The sequence below is a fragment of the Candoia aspera genome, chromosome 13, assembly GCF_035149785.1.
Source record: "Candoia aspera isolate rCanAsp1 chromosome 13, rCanAsp1.hap2, whole genome shotgun sequence".
NCBI classification, from domain to species: domain Eukaryota; kingdom Metazoa; phylum Chordata; class Lepidosauria; order Squamata; family Boidae; genus Candoia; species Candoia aspera.
Window position 1 is genome coordinate 22,977,492 of NC_086165.1, and position 14,504 is coordinate 22,991,995.

The following is a 14,504-nucleotide window of genomic DNA, read 5'->3' on the forward strand; positions in this document are numbered from 1 at the left end:
TGTGGGATCCCCATCAAACTTGACATTGAAATCCCTATACCTGGCTCTTTGCGGGCTGCTCTTCCTCTCCTTCCTCCCGGCCCTCCTCCTGGGCTCTGGAGACCTCTTCTCCCGAGGGGGGAGGGGATTCGCAGCTCCGACTTTGGGACTTTTCCTCCGATCTCTGCTTCGTCCCCTCCCGGCAATCTTGGCCCGCCGCAGGGGCGACGGGGACGCCTGCCGGGGACTGCGCGGTGGTGATCCCCCCCAGTACCTCCTCCGGTCTTTCCTCCTCATGCTCGGGGGGGAAGGAGAAACAGATGGAGACGACCGTCTGTAATGATATTCCCTTCTTCCTCTATCCTGGCTGCCCCTCGCAAATGACATCCTTGCCATCATGTCTTCCAGAGACTTTACCCTGGCTTCCAATCTCTGTGACTTCTCACTGGCCTCGGAGACGTCCGACCCACTCCTCACCCTTATGGCCACATCTGGGGACAGCGGATACTTTGGCTTCCCAGGTGCCTGGGGCGTTCCGGACCGGGTTCCCTCATCCTTCCTGACCACTTTGGACTTTACTGCTTTCGCAGTAGCTGAGCTGGCGTCTGAGGTCTCCGACAGCTCCTCCGACTCCGGCGTGAGGGTCCTTTCCCTTCTTTGCCTCATGGAATCCGATTCCCCCACGCTGGGATCCTCACTCTCTCCTGAGCGAGAAGTAGGTTCAGTCATCACTAACTTTATTTCCTCACAGTAACACTGGAAGGAGGTTAGTGGTAAGAGTTTTAGATTCTCAGCTTTATGTAATGGTTGCCTATTCTGACATACTCAGCCTCACAAGCAGGTTCTTAATGAAAACTGATTTATTGAAAGAATAGTGTGCAAATACAAAGAAAGCTGAGAATGAGCAAAAGCGCGCCAAATACAAACTAAAAACCCTCGCCTCAAACCTGGTTCCGCCCTCGCTCCCGCTTAGCAACCACCCCCTCCCCGGTGTTAGCAACGGTTGCCCACATCGGCCTGAGAAAGTAACCTTGAAGACATTCCATAACCCAAACATACATTCCACAGTTACAGTAATGAGATTACAGCCTGGCACGGCTGGAAATCTCCACTCTGCAAACACGTATCAGGAAAGTGACATGCGAAACGTTACGATGTATTCAGAACATTGGAACGATGAACATGACAGCTGTGCTCTGTAATGGAGGGGGTGGCAGTGACGTTTCAGCTTCAGGTGTTGGCTGCACCTCCAGTTGTTCTTCTGGGTCTTCTTGAGTCTGGGGTATGAGGTGTAGTTGGTCTGTCTCAAGTTGTGAGAGCAGCTTCCTCTTCACTATTTTGAAGCTGTTTCTCAGTGTGGATGCAGGTCTTCTGTCCATCCATAGTCCCCTCATGCGTTTCATATCTCCCCTCTCATTAGGTCTATTGTTGTAGTAGCATTCCATCAATTCCAGATTCTCTTGTCTTGTCAATGTATGGTTTGTTCCAGTAGTCCATTTATTGTCAGATTGTCCTGGTTTCCCAATATCTGACACGGACCTTGTTAATCAGGGCGACATCCGAGCCGGCATGACTCTCTTAGTTTGTGTCCCTCTCATATTTGAGGTAGGCAGGTGAAGCGTTAGGGGGTCTTTGCCTAAGGACCCCTACTGGTAAGTTAGGTACAGCCAGGATTTGAACCCCAGTCTCCCACTCCAAAGGCGGCGTTCTAACCACTACGCTATCCGGCTGCTTTTATATATATTTATATATATATATATAAGCAGCTGGATAGTGTAATGGTTAGAACGCCGCCTTTGGAGTGGGAGACAAGGGTGGATGGGTAGGTAGGTAGGTAGGTAGGTAGGTAGATAGATATAGATAGATAGATAGATAGATAGATAGATAGATAGATAGATAGATAGATAGATAGAACTGCCCTTGAAAACTACCCAGAAGCTTCAGCTGGCCCAGAATGCAGCGATGTGGGCAGTGACAGATGTGCCTCTGTATGTTTGCTCCCAGGCGTGATTCACAGTGCTGATGGTCACTACCTACATGGCACAGGGCCTGGTTACCTAAGGGACCACCTGTCTCCCATAGGATCTGCCTGGCTGGTTCAATCTGGCATGGTTGGTACACTCCAGATTCTGTGGATTAAGCAATGCCATCTGTCTGAACCCTGAAGCACACCTTCTCTGTAGCAGCACCTGCCCTCTGGAATGAGGCTGCCCCCAAAATTCAAGTGGGTCCTGCTGGTATTTCCAAGGGCCTTAAAAACCTGACTCCTCACCCAGGCCTTTGGAGAGGATGACTTGGCACCCCTTTCTTCCTTTCTGTTGCCCTCTGGGTCTGTTTTCTTTGCTACCATTGTTCTTTTGTCTTGTGCTGTTGTTTTTTGTATTGTTCTTTGTTTTTAAATGTTTTGATAATTGTAAACTGCCCCAAAATCGCTGAGTCAGGCGGCATATACATTTAATAAATTACTAGACCACCCATGACCTGTGGGTCATCATTTCAGAGATATTTCCTTTCCAGATTCCTCGATGCCTTCAACAATGGCAGAGTTCTAACATATGGTCTTGGCTGTTCTTAAAATTCAGGGAGATACTCAGAGACATTTCTGCCTTGAAAATAGCCCATGTTCAATATGTAGCCCATACTGAACTGTATAGCCCAAACATCAGGAGACCACAGGAAATATTTTATGACATTTTGTATTATGTCATAAAATATTTTATGATAATTTTTATGTCATAAAATGTTTTATGAAATTTGCCAAATTTCAATTCCACAGGAGTCATGGGTCCTGGATTTCGGGCTCATTCTGTAAGTTAGCTCATTTGAGGTACCTTGGTTCAAAAATTGTTGCCCTGTGATGCACCACTTCACCCAGGTAAGGTTACAAACAGACAGACACAAGAGTTTTAGTAGTACATAGATTAAAAGAATTTAGTGCATTAGCTGGTTTTAAGATTAATAAACAGAATATGAAGATGTTAACAAAAAGTATGAAAATACAAGAGCAAATGGAATCGATGAATAAAACGGGTTTTAAGATTGAGAACAAGGTAAAATACCTGGGTATTACTACGAAAAGTATGAATTGTGTGTTATTTCAGAATAATTATGTTAAGCCATGGAATGAAGTTCTAAAAAGATATGTTAAGATGGGATAAAACACAATTGTCACTGGGGAGAATTTCTGTGATTAACATGCACGTTTTACCTAGAATGCTATTTTTGTTTCAGACAATACCTGTTCTGACCATGATGCACCTTTTAAACAATGGCAGAAGGATATGTTTAAATTTTTATGGCAGGGTAAAAAAAACACAAGTTAATATAAGGTGTTACAAGATGATAGAGGAGGATTGGCTCTGTTGTTGTTTATTCGTTTAGTCGCTTCCGACTCTTCATGACTTTATGGACCAGCCCACGCCAGAGCTTCCTGTCGGTTGTCAACACCCCCAGCTCCCCCAGGGACGAGTCCGTCACCTCTAGAATATCATCCATCCACCTTGCCCTTGGTCGGCCCCTCTTCCTTTTGCCCTCCGCTCTCCCTAGCATCAGCATGGATTGGCTGTACCTGGTTTGAAATTATATTTTGCAGCTTGTTCTTTAGTTTGGATGAAAGAGTGGGTGCTGCTGAGAAATAGAAGGCTTTTGGAGTTAGAAGGACATGTCCTGAGATTTGGGTGGTATGGATATGTGTGGTATGACAAAGTCAAGGTTAATGTGGATTTTAAAAATCACTATGTTAGCCATGCCATATTGAGAATATGGAATAGATACAAACCCAGGTTGTGCCCCAAAACACCTTTGTGGCTCTCAGCACAAGAAGCGTTTCATAGACGAGAAATAACAGGCAAACACAAATGGCTAACTTAGTGTGAGATATTAGACGGTGCCCCTTGGCTGGACGGACGCGCTTCGACCGAAGTTTCTCCCAGGCAGTCTGGAACTGGGAGCCCCGCCCTGAGCAGGTTGGACTTGGCCGCCCTTCCACCGCGGAGCTCCTCAGGGAGCGCCGGCCGGGCGGTTCCCTGCTCCCGCTCCCCTTCTGCCCCGCCTGTGCACTCTCCACGGCCGCACCGAAGCCGCCCCGCCGCTGTCCCGGGCCCCCTTTACCCGCCGCCCCCTTGGTCAGCCCGCCCCCTGCTCCACTGCCCGTCCTCCCTGAGGTGGGCGCTGGCAGGAGGCGGGAATCGGCCACACCCGAGCACAGTGCCCGGGGAATGAGGGGCCCGGCAGTCCAGCAGAGCGGGCGGCCACCGACTGCAGAGGGGGCTGCAACACGAGCCTCCGGAAGAGCCACAGCCTTCGGGGGCTCGAAGATGCTGCCGGCCCTGAAGTCCCTCTCAGCTGGGCGCGCTTCTGCAGCGCAGAGCCTCCTGGGGGCAGGGCGGCGCCAGACTCGCCCCTCTTCCTCGCCGGCTGCGGCCCATCTGCAGGGCTCCGAGGGGCTCGCGAGCGAACGCCGGCAACTCTCTGCGCGCTTCTGCCCAGCGACGGGCAGGTGGCCGAAGAGCAAATCGCGAGGGAGAGGCAGATGCGAGGCGGGGCTGGACGAGAGCCCCCGGCCACAAAGGGTGCTGGGGCAGACTGTCTCCGGTGCAGCGGTTGCCTGTGTGGCCAGCGGAGGCCGGGCGGCAGGTGCGTTGCGCCACAAAGAGGGCGGGAGGGCTGCCCCGGGGTCCCCGCCGTTTGGGCAGGGCTTGGCGTATGCTTGAATGGGCTTTGCAGCTGGAGCGACTGAGAATGGGTTGTCCTTTTAACGAGGTCCCGGGTTCCTGCCCTGTCCTTCAGCAAACTGCAGCTCCCGGCTGCCCTTTGCGTTCTGATGTTGCTTGCGAGGCTGCACCGCACCGGACTTCCTTGTGGCTGGACTCAGCCCCAGTTCACACGCTCAGCCCTCCACAGGCCCTTCGTGGTAGGGCCTGTAACTAAGCCAGGGGGCCCTTCCCGGAGCCACTGCTTTGATTTCTGTTTCCCAAGGGCGGAGGGTCGCTCTTAGCTCTTAAATTTCATCCTCTTGCTTTGCTGCTGGTGAATTCTGGGAGTTGAAGTCCACAGAGGCTGCAACTGCCCTAACCTAGCCATCACACAGATTTTTCTCCTATTAGTGGGTTAGCCACTTTGTGTGGGGAGCCACTTTGGTAAGCATTCCTGTCAACCCTAGAAAGTAGATAGTTTCTTGCTGACTCCACAGGATGGCTAGAACTCTATTGAAACAGGCTCTAAAAACAGAATCTTGCAACCCTTCCCACTCTCTTATTCCCCAGGGAATTCGAATACTTTCTTGCTGCCCTGGGCTTCACATCTGCTGCTTCTGCACTGCCTGGGCTCCAAATAGCTTCTCCAGGGACACTTCCATGGCTCCCTACAATTCCTTCCATGTTTCTTCCCCTGTGTCATTTATTTGTTTGTTTGTTTGTTCACCATGTTTATTAGTTGCCCATCTCACAGAAAATGACTCTAGGCAGCGCACAATGAAAACAATCATAAAATCAAAATATTAAAACAAGTACAATTGAAAACATTTAATAAAAAGGTTGGAATATAGCATCCCACACTGATAGTTCTGGGCCCCCATTCAATATCTGTCTCCAATTTATGAAGAATGATTGATGAGTACATGTTGCATAAGATTTTGTAGGTAGTTATGCATGTTGTTGTTTATTCGTTCAGTTGCTTTGTGACTTCATGGACCAGCCCACGCCAGAACTTCCTGTCAGTTGTCGCCACCCCCAGCTCCCCCACGGACGAGTCCATCACCTCTAGAATATAGTTATGCATAGATTTATTTATTTATTGCTCACATTTATATGGCTTCCCATCTCACACAAGGCAACTCCCGACGGCACACAACAGTACATTTAATTGTCATGATATCCAACCCACATTTAATTTGTTTTCTAATCAGAGTATCACACCACCCTAAAAGACAGAAAAATAAGTGAATATATAATGAGAATATATAACAAATTGGACTTTGGTGGGAACATGGCCAACTGAACAGCTATCCACAAGCTCCACGGACTGAACTGACAGCGGAAGTCCCCACCTCCACCCTGGGTTCAGGCAGGCTTTTTCCTGAAGCCCAGAGCTTTTTCATGAATAAAGAAAAAGCTCAGAATCCTCCCATTTGCCCACCAGAATGGCATCTTGCAGCCAGAGAATTGCAGGCAGCATTCACGATGATCCCGTAAGAGACAACGGGAGGCGGGGATGTCACCATTTCCACACTGTGCTGTAGCCTTAAAGGGACATTAGGTTGAGCCACCCCATTTCTAAATCACCCAATTTATATTTAAGTTTACAGGACGTGGTGGTGCTGTGGGTTAAACCGCTGCGCTGCTGAGCTTGCCGATCGGAAGGTCGGCGGTTCGAATTCGCGCGACGGGGTGAGCTCCCGTTGCTAGTCCCAGCTCCTGCTCACCTAGCAGTTCGAAAACATGCAAATGTGAGTAGATCAATAGGTACTGCTTCGGCGGGAAGGTAATGGCATTCCGTGTAGTCATGCCGGCCACATGACCACAGATGGGTCTACGGACGCCGGCTCTAATGGCTTAGAAACGGAGATGAGCACCGCCCCCTAGAGTCGGACACAACTGGACTTTACGTCAAGGGAAACCTTTACCTTTACCTATATTTAAGTTTATCTACCACAAGAGAGCTTCAGCAAAGGATCATTACCTTGTTGTACTGCTGGAGCTTGAGTACCTCAATGATGCCATGAGCTAAACTGTGAAGGGCCACCCAAGATGGGAAGGTCATGACAGAGAGGTCAGACTAAATGCGATCCCTGGGGAAGGTAATGGCAACCCACCCCAGTATTCTTGCCGTGAAAACTAAATGGATCAGTACAACCAGAGATATGTCGGTATACCATCGGAAGATGAGACCCCCCGGGTCAAAATGCTACTGGGGAGGAACAGAGGATGAGTTCAACTAGCCCCAGACGTGATGACGCAGCTAGCTCAAACCCGAAAGGACGGCTAGCAGCCGATGGTGCTGGTGGTGAACGGCGAATCTGATGTTCTAAGGATCAACACACCATTGGAACCTGGAATGTAAGATCTATGAGCCAGGGCAAATTGGATGTGGTTATTGGTGAGATGTCAAGATTAAAGATAAACATTTTGGGCGTCAGTGAACTGAAATGGACTGGAATGGGCCACTTCACATCAAATGACCACCAGATCTACTACTGTGGACAAGAGGACCACAGAAGAAATGGAGTAGCCTTCATAATTAATAGTAAAGTGGCTAAAGCAGTGCTTGGATACAATCTAAAAAACGATAGAATGATCTCAGTTCAAATTCAGGGCAAGCCATCTAACATCACAGTGATCCAAATATACGCCCCAACCACAGATGCTGAAGAAGCTGAAGTAGAGCAGTTCTATGAGGATCTGCAGCACCTACTGGACAACGTGCCTAAAAGAGATGTTATTTTCATCACAGGAGACTGGAATGCTAAGGTGGGCAGTCAAATGACACCTGGAATTACAGGTAAGCATGGCCTGGGAGAACAAAACGAAGCAGGACATAGGCTGATAGAATTTTGCCAAGACAACTCACTCTGCATAACAAACACTCTCTTCCAACAACCTAAGAGACAGCTTTATACATGGACTTCACCAGATGGACAACACCGAAATCAGATGGACTACATCCTTTGCAGCCAAAGGTGGCGGACATCTATACAGTCGGTAAAAACAAGACCTGGAGCTGACTGTAGTTCCGATCACGAACTTCTTACTGCACAATTTAGGATCAGACTAAAGAGATTAGGGAAGACCCACAGATCAGCTAGATATGAGCTCACTAATATTCCTAAGGAATATGCAGTGGAGGTGAAGGATAGATTTAAGGGACTGGACTTCGTAGATAGGGTCCCGGATGAAGTACGGACAGAAGTTCGCAACATTGTTCAGGAGGCGGCAACAAAATACTTCCCAAAGAAAGAGAAAACCAAGATGGCAAAATGGCTGTCTGCTAAGACACTAGATGTAGCCCAAGAAAGAAGGAGAGCAAAAGGCAACAGTGATAGGGGGAGATATGCCCAATTAAATGCAAAATTCCAGAGGTTAGCCAGAAGAGATAAGGAATTATTTTTAAACAAGCAATGCGTGGAAGTAGAAGAAGACAAGAGAATAGGAAGGAGAAGAGACCTCTTCCAGAAAATTAGAAACATCGGAGGTAAATTCCAGGCCAAAATGGGTATGATCAAAAACGAAGATAGCAAGGACCTAACAGAAGAAGAAGAGATCAAGAAAAGGTGGCAAGAATATACAGAAGACCTGTATAGGAAGGATAACAATATCGGGGATAGCTTTGACTGTGTGGTCAGTGAGCTAGAGCCAGACATCCTGAAGAGTGAGGTTGAGTGGGCCTTAAGAAGCATTGCTAATAACAAGGCAGCAGGAGACGATGGCATCCCAGCTGAACTGTTCAAAATCTTGCAAGTTGATGCTGTCAAGGTAATGCATGCTATATGCCAGTAAATTTGGAAAACACAAGAATGGCCATCAGACTGGAAAAAATCAACTTATATCCCCATACCAAAAAAGGGAAACACTAAAGAATGTTCAAACTATTGAACAGTAGAACTCATTTCACATGCCAGTAAGGTAATGCTCAAGATCCTGCAAGGTAGACTTCAGCAATTCATGGAGCGAGAATTGCCAGATGTACCAGCTGGGTTTAGAAAAGGCAGAGGAACTAGGGACCAAATTGCCAATATCCGATGGATAATGGAAAAGGCCAGGGAGTTTCAGAAAAACATCTATTTCTGTTTTATTGACTATTCTAAAGCCTTTGACTGTGTGGACCATAACAAATTGTGGCAAGTTCTTAGTGGTATGGGGATACCAAGTCATCTTGTATGCCTCCTGAAGAATCTGTATAACGACCAAGTAGCAACAGTAAGAACAGACCATGGAACAACGGACTGGTTTAAGATTGGGAAAGGAGTACGGCAGGGCTGTATACTCTCACCCTACCTATTCAACTTGTACGCAGAACACATCATGCGACAAGCTGGGCTTGAGGAATCCAAGGCTGGAGTTAAAATCTCTGGAAGAAACATTAACAACCTCAGATATGCAGATGACACCACTTTGATGGCTGAAAGTGAAGAGGAACTGAGGAGCCTTATGACGAAGGTGAAAGAAGTGCAAAAGCTGGCTTGCAGCTAAACCTCAAAAAAACCAAGATTATGGCAACCAGCTCGATTGACAACTGGCAAATAGAGGGAGAAAACATAGGGGCAGTGACAGACTTTGTATTTCTTGGTGCAAAGATTACTGCAGACGCTGACTGCAGCCAGAAGATCAGAAGACGTTTAATTCTTAGGAGGAGAGCAATGACAAATCTCAATAAAATAGTTAAGAGCAGAGACATCACATTGACAACAAAGGTCTGCATAGTTAAAGCAATGGTGTTCCCCGTAGTAACATATGGCTGCGAGAGCTGGACCATAAGGAAGGCTGAGCGAAGGAAGATCGATGCTTTTGAACTGTGGTGTTGGAGGAAAATTCTGAGAGTGCCTTGGACTGCAAGAAGATCAAACCAGTCCATACTCCAGGAAATTAAGCCAGACTGCTCGCTCGAGGGAATATTAAAGGCAAAACTGAAATACTTTGGCCACATAATGAGAAGACAGGACACCCTGGAGAAGATGCCGATGCTCGGGAGAGTGGAGGGCAAAAGGAAGAGGGGCCGACCAAGGGCAAGGTGGATGGATGATATTCTAGAGGTGACGGACCCGTCCCTGGGGGAGCTGGGGGTGTTGACGACCGACAGGAAGCTCTGGCGTCGGCTGGTCCATGAAGTCATGAAGAGTCGGAAGTGACTAAACGAATAAACAACAAGGGATTATGGAAATTGCTGTATATTCTTGCTGTTGAAAGTCAGAAGTCACTTTATGTAATCTTCAAAATTCTTTTTTCTTGTGTTTCACACTTTTTTAGTTTTTCTTCCTTTTCTTTTTGTAGTTGTTTTCTTTTTTGTAGTTCTTATCTTTGTTTCAAACTCAATAAAATTCTTTTAAAAATATGTAACAAATCAAGTTATATTATGTTTTACGGCTATCCACAGCATATTAAGGAAGCTAATATTTTTTAAAAAAAGCTCAGCCAAGGATGACTTGTGCTTGATGACTTCTGGTAATTATTGCACTGTTGTACAAGATGTCTATAGATCGCTCAATTCATGATTTGCTTTAGATTCTTCCCAAATCTTCCCAAATCTTGAGCATCCTTTTTGAAGATAGGGGCTTTGGCTCTCTTCTAACCATTTCACCCTTCCTCAGTTCTCTAGTCTGTCTCAAAGATAATATGAAAAGTTCAGCCAGACCATGCATAGTTCCCTCAGTACACCAGGACGCAAATTCATCTAACTTGGAAATTGAAACTCACTCATGGTCAACAGACAGTCGCTGAAGTCCAAAGCTTCAGTCGCGCCTTTCATTATGCTCCAAGGTGGGGCAGATTCTTTTGGGTTGGAGAATGGTGGCATATAACATTTGGAAGAGACCTTGGAGAGCTTCTGATCCAGCCCTCTGCCCAGGGCAGAATCTACTCCTGTCCTAGGACAACTATGTTTGGTAGAATCAGTCCCCAATCACTTATTACTTCTGGACTCTGAAAACCTACCATTTGACTTTTGGAAATAATTCACATATTCTTAGTTGCACAGGGAGTTGTATTCACCCAGGTAGTACCATTTTTATTCATTCTTCCACTTCTTTTAACAGACACCTTCCATAGTAATGCCAAGTTTATATATTTTAGTCTGAGCACATAAGATACTTTTAACACTCAATTCACCACCTTCTTTTCTGTTGCTTCAGTTCCTTTCAAACAATTGTGATCTTCCTGTCATGATCATCTTCTCACCAGGTCTCTGTGTGCTCATTCAATTGTATTTTCCGATGTACTAAGACCTCCAGCTCATTTCATTTGTCTCCCATCTACTGGACATTAGTGTAGTGTACAACAAAGGCCATGATTTTTCATTGAGAACGAGACTCCCAGTCCTTGGGAGATGAGACCTGTCTCATGCAGTGGTCCATTACGAAGATAACATGTCAATGAGGGAATGACAGATATGGAGCAAATTTTGTCTGGCAGGACAAAGTACCAAAAGTAGAAGTACAAATGACAGGCTGAGAGAATGATTTGGATTTGGAAAAGGACTCTTTATTGGATATACAAAAGAAACTGGCTGAAGTTTTAAAAACTAAAGGGGAAACACAAATAACAAACCCAAGAGAATAACTTGGAAAATGTTTTCTTATTGGATTTATAGAAGAAGCTTGTAAAACCCTTGAAGAAATCTGGTGATGGGATAAAGAATTGAAGAGAAATCAAATCCTACAACAATATTTCAATGAACTAAAGATTAAGACTGTTAGAAGTAAAAGGATGGAACATAAAGTTAGCTTATTTGATCAAGGTTAAAATAGGACATTTATCTGCAAAGTTCTGCCAACCCTTTATGGAGTTTTTGCTGATACCAGGATTGAAAAGTTGATGTTTTATTGATATGCTTATGGACAAGGGATGGGACATGGGAAGGGTTAGGGTTAGGGTTTGTTTGTAGGATCTGTCTGTAACCTCAGAGAGGGTGAAGGGTTACTAAATTTGACTATACTGGTTGTGATGAAGGTTGGAAGTCACTTCTTTATATATTCTTCTCTTTCTTTATTATATTCCTACTTTTCTTTTTTTCTCGCACTTTTTTCTTTTTTTTTTCTTTAAGTTTAGTTTGTATTAGTCTTTACTATTGTAATCAAAACCCTGAATAAAAATTATATGCAAAAAAAAAAAAAGAATTGAACACAGGAATTGAACGCAGGACTCGGAATCAGCCAAAGGAAGCGCTCTTTACAGAGCGGCACATTCCAGTAATGGCGGCCAATCTGGGTGACTCTGAAAGGGAACTCGCCAGGCCACCAGCGGGTCAGCCTGTCTGCCGCCAGGACACTGTTGCCCCTCCTGAAGCAGCAGCTGTTCAGTGGCGATAGGCAAGGAGGCACTGCCACCCCTCCAGGTTCGTGGGCTTCCCAGAAGCGTCCTGGGGGCAAGAGAAGGCTGGACTGAATGGGCCACTGGCCTGATCCAGCCTTGGTGCTGATCCGTGCTTGAGTGCTAAAACAAAAGCCTTCTGAGAGGCAGGTGGTGGCATTTCTTGGCGCTCTCTGGTGAAAGCTTTGGGGTCCCAAACGGCATCCACCTCCCTCCCACTGCTGGTGCCTCAAACAGCATCAAATGGAAGCACTCCAGAACAGCTTGGCATCAGCCGAGCCAACATTCAGGAATACACGAATACCCATCAGACAGTCCTGGCTGTTGGGGGGGCCCTTTCTTCTCAACTGCTGCGCTGATGAAAAAGTCTTGGCTTGCAGGCTGGGGGCGTGCCTGCAGGAAATGGAAAGTACCTCATCAAGGATGGGAACCCTGAGCATCCGCAGAGGGTGAAGGGGCCCTGGCTGTGGAAAAAGTCGTCCCAGGAACAGCTGGGTCACCCTGCGCCAGCCGCACTGGCTGGCTAACATGCTGAACTATTGGGCAAGGATGAGCTAGGACAGGGCGCAGAACTGGGAGGGCAGCAGAGCCAGCTTCCTCTGCACTGACTCCTCTTGACATGGGGAGCCCCTGACACTGTTTCAGCTCCTACAAATCAACCCATTTCTCTCTCGAATCCCCCGAGGGGCCGAGCTGCATGGAACCGGAGATGCTGTGGGCCTGGGAGGCCAAGGGCTAGCAGAGCACTCCCTCTCACACCTGGCCTGGGGTGGGTCCCGGGCTCCCCTTGCCGCATCTCCCTTTTCCACACCGCAACTCTCAGAACAAGACATTGGCGCGAGCAAGTGAGACTGGCACCCGAGCACTGGTATCTCTGCCGTTGCTGTCACTCTCGAGCTTGAAGGGTTGCTGCTGCAGCGGTGGCTTTTCTTTGGACAACGTCCACGAGAACTCATTTTTCTCCTGCAAAAGGCTACTTCTAGGCAAACAGAACCTTCTGTCTATGACCACTAGTTTCACGAATCAACCAATAAGCCTCCAAACGCAGGCAGATTTCGACAGAGTGATGGGACTCTGATCCTCCTGGGCAGAGTATGAGATCTTGAATCACAGGCTTTGTGGAAAGAAGAGCTGTCCATGCTGGGTGTTGCGGGGGGCAGCTTCGAAGGGCTGCTGGTTGAGGCCGCACCCCGAGAGACGCCTCAAGGGAGGCCTGGCTGGCAGCAGTGCACATGGGCTGAGGATGGCAATTTCCAGGCTCAGGGTGGCACATGCTGGGCTGGGCAGAGGACAAGGTCTTCTGCTGAGCTTAGATTGGGGGCTGTTAATGAGGGACTGGAGCCCTTTCCTGCAAGAGGAGTATTAAATCTTTGGGGCAACATTTATGTAATTCAGAATGGGGGAGAATCTGGAACGATAAACACTGACAGCCAGCAGGCCTGAGGAATGAAAGTCGTCCTTTGCAAAGGGCGGAAAGTCACCAAGTGATTCTTGGCTTCACAGTGATCTAATGAGTGGCCGTCAGCTGCTGGGTTGGACCCCCACAGTGCATTATGCCATAAGCCATGATGGCTGGGTATACATGGCATAACTGACCCACAAGCCACAAAAAGCATCAGGGCTTAGCAGGATGCATTAACTCAACATCTGGGGGCCAAGCAGGGACAAATGCAGTTTCCTCATCCCTGTCAACCCACAACATCCCATCAACTGCTGTCCATCCCATGCTCGTTCTGCCCCAAGGAAAGATAGATGGGGAGTCCTTTGTGGTGGGGGAAGCGGGGACCCAGAGGGCTGCACACTGATTTGGCAGCAGTTGCTTTGTTTTCTAACTTCTACTGCTTATTTCACACCCTGTGTGTTTCTGCAGTTCCCATCTCAACAGGGAGGGAAGTCTGCTGTCTGATGGCTGGCCTCTGAGGGCTGCAGGAAGGGAGCTGAAGGCCAGGGGCCCTTCCCAGGTGCACCGCAGCAGCGCTGGGTTGTCCCAACAGAGGCAGCTGGAGGGAGGGAGGGAGGCTGGGCCCTGGAAAAGGGTCCCCCGACCAGGCCAGGCCCTGCGGGGTCCGGCCCTCCCCGGCCTCGCTCCCTCACCTGTTCCACGGGGAGGCGGCCAGACTCGGCTCCCCCGGAGCTTCATCTGGGCTGGGGAGAGAAAGAGGGATCCGGGGTCCCCCGCGGCTGCGGAACGGGGGAGGAGAAGCCCGGGCTGCAGGAGAAAAGAAAACTTGGCGCGGCCGGAGCGAGAGGAAGTGCGACAACAAAAGCGAGATAAAAGGGCGGCGGCGGCGGCGGCTCTCCCTCCTCTCTGCGCCTTTCTCTTTCTTTCTCTCTCTCTCTCTCTCTCTCTCTCTCCCTTTTCTCCGAGCTGGGTTAGGAGGGGCTGTTTTGCATCCCTTCACGTCAGCTCTGCCTCATTCCCTTCTTCCTTCCTGCGAGAGAGAGAGAGAGAGAGAGAGAAGGGAAAGGGAACTGAGAACGCGCCAGCCAGGAGAAGCCGGTGGCCGC